The 4,847-nt window shown below is 44.9% G+C and overlaps 1 long non-coding RNA gene across 1 annotated transcript; it reads right to left on the bottom strand.

Moving 5' to 3' along the window:
- Positions 1–348: 348 nt before the first annotated feature.
- On the bottom strand, positions 349–1,974 carry LOC134289978 (uncharacterized). The gene is made up of 2 exons (XR_009998777.1): positions 1,212–1,974; positions 349–1,141 (listed from the first exon to the last, which is right to left on the bottom strand). It is a non-coding gene; the product is annotated as an uncharacterized LOC134289978 (long non-coding RNA).
- Positions 1,975–4,847: the final 2,873 nt, after the last annotated feature.

The following is a 4,847-nucleotide window of genomic DNA, read 5'->3' as shown; positions in this document are numbered from 1 at the left end:
GTTTTTTTTAAACTTTCGGTGGCTTTAGCGCCACTCTCGCACGCGAGAGACCACCAGTCTGTTAATTTGCCCGACTTTGCTGAGACAAGTCCTCAGGGGTTATTCGAACGGCTGTTTTGACTCACCAAAAGCAAAATGACCAAACTTGACACCTTCTAGAAAAACGCCAACCTTATTGCTCAAATTACCCACACCTTAATCGACTTAAACTCGCTCAACCCTAAATCGCAATACTGAATGAAAGATGGAAGTCCGGCGGCTCAACTTAGCCCTAACGTAGATGGAAACGGAACTCAAGAAAAATGAAAGACCTTCAGTGCTAAACGGGACAAAACTAAGGCTCGGAACTTCAACTTAATAATCAGTTTTATTGAATTAATACATTCGGGTTGGACGGAACTTTTTCTGGTAGCGGGAAAGGAAACAACTATTCATGGCCATGAACTAGAACTACCACATACCTGCGCAGGATTTTCGGTGTCGTTGACTCGAAGTGACGGATGCTACGGTGATGGCTACGTTGGCTTTCCGGCGGGGTGCCGGCAAAATGTTGGTTGAAGATGAAACCTTGCTAGCGATCTGCCAGCAGCGATCCTCGCACGATGGCGGCGAGAAGCGAACTTGAGCTCGTGCTAATATGGCCGATCTAAAGCTGCGGTGGGAAGTGGCGGCTGGACGGAGGCCTTCCGATTTTCTTCAGAGGAGAGCTTCCCGTCGACAATTGGTCGCGGGGTTCCCGGGACTGTCTTCCGGACCGACACTAGACCCAACGACCCGGCTTCACGTACCTTTCCGTTATGACCGAGCGAGGAATAGCGCCGACCTTCGGACTGTGCGGAAAGGGACACGCTTTTGGCGACGTGAACCCAATCCGAGCTCTCCTTAACTCCCGATCCACAGGGGTTGTAACGGTGGGTGGATCGTACACAACGGTTGATTGGCGACCGTTGGAGATTATCGCTCGACTTGCAGGCGATCTACACTTCCCCCGTTTGACTGCCTTTGTGAGGCGGGCCTTAGCGGATGCACGAGCTCCTTCACTTGAAGACGGTGGCTTGGACGGTTTCACGATTACCCCGAAAAACGACTCCGCTTGTCGAAATCTTTAAACTCCAGCCCGTACCAAAAAAGCGCCCATGCGCTGAAATGTCCAACACGAACGACGATTTCAATTAACTGACAATTTAAATTTAAAACTACTAAAAATTTACCTTTTTTGTACGATAAACTGCGAAATCACTGATAGCGTTCGCGTAAGAAAAGCAGAGACTACGTCTCAAGCTATAAAAACACAAAAAATCAAAAAAATCACCGTTTAGGAACACTGCACAATTTTTCACTTTTTCCTAAATTACCTTTATAAAATTTGAACTAAAGCACAATTCAATATAACTCAACTAAAGAAACTCAACTAATAAATTTGTACTGAACGCGATAACTGCTATCCTCCAGCCGATATGCGAGCGAAGTGATCGAGCTTAAGTCGTCTTCCTATCATGAAACCTAACTCTAACAATCCCCCTATTATCTTCTGCAATTGCGCCAATGACAAATTCAAATGGCGATATAAGAAATTGGCGCTTGTCTAGGTTCGTCAAGATGGTGATAATGAGACACATATATTCAGGAGCCATTGCTGCACTCACTACGTCTTATTATGGTATGGTTATAGCCGAGACACAAACCAGTCGACATACACAAATTTACTTCTAACGTGGACAGTCACAAGCAAAGTCAGGTTATGTTTCAATCTAATCCAAATGCTTTTCGTCTATGAATTTAAACTTCAATTTTGTAATAAAAATAATTCAACTATTTACTAAATACAAATATTCAAAAATAATTTTGCTTAAAAAGAGAAAAACGTCAAAGCGTTTTTCTGATAATTAATTTCGATTAAGCAATTGTATTAATTCAAGAATTTATTTCAATTTATACTCTTAAATAGAAACTATATACACATTTAACGTAATTCAAAGCAAATTTAAACGAAATTTATTTTACTTTAAAAGACAAAAACGTCAAAACGTTACAGTGTTCGCCGCTGCAAATGCCGCGCTGAAGACCGAGATAAGGGCAGGCTAAAAGGCCTGCATTGAGGGTCTCTGTCAGAGTGCCAATGCGTGATGCCTATAGGATGGTGATGGGCAAGACGAGAGGTGTAATGGCTCCTGCAGAGCAATCTCCATAGAGGTTTGAGGGGATCATTGAGGGGCTTTTTCCGCGCCATGATTCTAGTCCTTAGCCTCCTTTCGTAGGACAGCTGGGGACTGGGGCTGGCGAGGAGAGGGTCACCGACGTGAAATTTGCGGGGATAGCAAAGTTCCTTAGCGAGGGTAAGACCCCTGGTCCGGACGAAGTTCTGAACCTGGCCTCGAAAGTAGCTATTAACAATATTTTGAAGATTTTTGAAGTATGTAAGCGGTCGCTCATTGTTTAATATTAGGCGATGATCGGTGATATTAGGTAAAGAATTACTTGTTTGCGTGAAAATTGAAAAAAAAGTATTAATACTTGGCGTTACGATCCCAGCGAAATATTTACTAAAATCATGATAGATGTCAGGAAATAATAGAAATACTCAAATTTTAGGGAGAACTGGGGTAAAACGGGCTCCATAACTTGCTTCAGAGCAGTTGCCCGTACTCGTACATAAATCAATCATCAATCAATTCTTGAGACAATTTTGCTTTCGAATGAGTCATCGGTGGTCTCGTAGAGTCTTGTATTTAGAACTGTGTAACAAAACCCAGCAAGACCCGAAGCTCTCGATAGAAATCATACATTAAGCTTTCTCAGCTACAAATGACATGCAAATCACTAGGGCTCAAAATGATGTTTTGAAGGGCTACCCGATTACAGATTAGTATTTTTCATTCACAAAATCGTCATATGTGAAAGTGCAAACCCTGACCTACCCATCACATCCGCCCCCCCCCCCCCCCCTAATCTTCTCGTTCAAATACTATAATCCTATCTTCTATCGCAAATCGCTTCGTTTAGCTTCATAGCACCTGATACCGTGCTGCTTCCACTATTATGCATTCCTCCCGGGAACGAACTTGAACCTTGAAACCGCAAAAACATTGCATTTGCACAAACGCACCCGCACACAAATGCTTATCGTTCCGTTTGCTCTGGCCGCCTCCGGGAAATTCTTCAAGCCGAACTGCAGTCCAAACGAATGAGCTCCGGTACCGCTCTACACCAGTCAGTGAGCGGTTGGGAGTTGTGCTTGTGCTTTTTTGGGCTTGAACACCAATCAAGCAGCCGGAAACAATCGTACCTTGGAGGAAGAAAATGTCGAAAAAATAACAGAAGCACAAAACTTTCGTCTACCGCTCCGCGACCGGCCCGTGTAGCTCGTTCTGCTAACTACTTCGCTGATGCTCCGATGATGGTGTCTTGGTCGATTGCGAGATTTTAAAACTATGAAGAGCGGATCAAACGGGGCGACGACAACGGCGACGGCGACAACGAAGAGTGACTGACGGAAGCGGGATTGTTTCCGGGAGCCTTCGAGGCGATTCGGAAGCGTTCCTACTTTTGGGAAATAGTTGAAGGGGAAAATTTTATTCTTCGCTCATTTTACTCTGCGGTTCTGTTTATTCGGGGGTGGTTGTCTTGAAGCTCAATGCTTCATGAACTTAAATTTGAGGAATAAGATCAAAATATTAAGTTTAAGTCAATGAGAGAATACTTGCTTATAAGCTGAGATACTAGAAAGACAACTTATAATAAGCTTAGCTTAATATTTCAACAGAATCGGATGCATGTCCCAACTTGCTGCTATAGTTCAATAGTGGCATGCAGAACGTACCAATTCAACACGTTATTTATTCTATTCTTCAACCACTTAACCTAATTTACAGTTATTTTGTCCACTAGGGCACTATGTGAGCGATTCCAATCGGCAGCTGCACTTACACTTTGTACTGCGCCTAAATGTTATATTCTAATTCTACTATATCGAACTGGTTGCCTTTTGCGCAGCTGTCACATTTCTACTATGTCCATGGTAGAAATTTGAGCACGAGGATGTTGATGTGTGGCTCTGTTCCTTTTCCAGTCCGATTGGGGGTCCATTATGAGTAGCCGTTCAGCGATATCCAAGCTTCCGGGTCCGTTGGAGCATATGCTATGACCAGTCAGTGTCTTTAGCAGGATCTGACGGCGCAGGCATTGAAGTCACCCGCTATTACCTCTGGCCTTCGCCCTGTCAGCACGGTCGTCATACAGTCCAGCATCTGCGTGAACTGCTATATCGACCATTGCGGAGGCGCATAACAACTACAGAGGAAGACCTCGTTTATTCTAGTGGAGGTTCGACTGTATCGTTTCAACTATCATGCGTAGCCGTTTTTAATGATAGACCTCGTTTATTTTGGCGACCACGAAGCCCTCATAGGTAGTAGACACCAACTCCTGGACGGGGTATTTACCCGTCATCCCTATCGCCACCATTTTTCCGAACCCAACCGCGACCCTACTGGCGTTGCCGGCTCAGGGTCGCGACAAAGCAGTTGCTGAGTCGCGTCACAGTGGTTCAGGTTCAGCTGCGCTACCTGCACTGTGATTTAGTCACTGCGGCTTTCTTAAAGGTCGGGCACCTTGGACCACCCGTTGGATGCCTGTTGTTCGCGGATTTCCCGGTATAAATCAGAGAAATGGGTGGACTCGTGCAATCTTGTGGTTTATGGCCTTCGGCGCCGCTTCTCCTACCTACACAATATTCTTCTGTCGGGGCTTTTGCAGTCCCATGACTGCTGTCCTGGTTTCAGACACCTAAAACCTCCGGTGGCTCATGGAACGTCAGATGACCCAAACCACCAAACTTTGGTAGGCGG

This window comes from Aedes albopictus, chromosome 3, assembly GCF_035046485.1.
Source record: "Aedes albopictus strain Foshan chromosome 3, AalbF5, whole genome shotgun sequence".
Classification (NCBI taxonomy): domain Eukaryota; kingdom Metazoa; phylum Arthropoda; class Insecta; order Diptera; family Culicidae; genus Aedes; species Aedes albopictus.
Note: the sequence above shows the minus strand (reverse complement) of the source record. Positions and strands in the feature narration are given on the sequence as shown.